At 42.6% G+C, this 728-nt stretch overlaps 1 non-coding gene across 1 annotated transcript; it reads right to left on the bottom strand.

Annotated features, from left to right (window-relative positions):
* Positions 1-241: 241 nt before the first annotated feature.
* Positions 242-348, bottom strand: LOC122228929. The gene has a single exon (XR_006206815.1). It is a non-coding gene; the product is annotated as a U6 spliceosomal RNA (small nuclear RNA).
* Positions 349-728: the final 380 nt, after the last annotated feature.

Raw genomic sequence — 728 nt, 5'->3', positions numbered from 1 at the left:
CCCCCATGGTCTTCTGTTAAGTTTCTCAAGTTCCACGTATGAGTGAAAACATATATCTTTTCTGACTGACTTCTTTCACTTGGCATAATATCCTCCAGTTCCATCCACATTGCTGCAAATGGCAAGATTTCATCCTTTCTCATTGCCAAGTAGTATTCCATTGTATATATAAACCACATCTTCTTTATCCATTCATCAGTTGATGGACATTTAGGCTCTTTCCATAACTTGGTTATTATTGAAAAAATATGGAAGCTTCACGAATTTGTGTGTCATCTTTGTGCAAGGGCCACGCTAATCTTCTCTGTATCGTTCCAGTTTTAGTATATGTGCTGCTGAAACGAGCACAAGAGATTCTGTATTTTTTAATGTTTACTTATTTATTTTGAGAGAGAGAGAGAGTGAGCAGGGAAGGGGCAGAGGGAGAGAAGGAGAGAGACAATCCCAAGCAGGCTCCGCACCGTCAACACAGAGCCCGACTCTGGGCTTGATCTCATCCACTGTGAGATCACGACCTGAGCCAAAATCAAGAGTCCTGCTGTTTAACCGACTGAGCCACCCAGGCACCCCAAGATTCTGCATTTTTATTAGTTCTCTGGTGACCCATGCACTACACTTTGAGTAGGGAGGCTCTGGCCCAGTCAGATGTCCCTTTCACTGCCCTTGAATCCCTTCCTCACACCACTTTGACTTCAAAATAAAATTAGTTCATTCACTATTTATTGGAG

This window comes from Panthera leo, chromosome C1 (assembly GCF_018350215.1).
Source record: "Panthera leo isolate Ple1 chromosome C1, P.leo_Ple1_pat1.1, whole genome shotgun sequence".
Lineage (NCBI taxonomy): Eukaryota > Metazoa > Chordata > Mammalia > Carnivora > Felidae > Panthera > Panthera leo.
The sequence above is the reverse complement of the archived record's forward strand: the minus strand, read 5'-3'. Positions and strand labels throughout refer to the sequence as shown.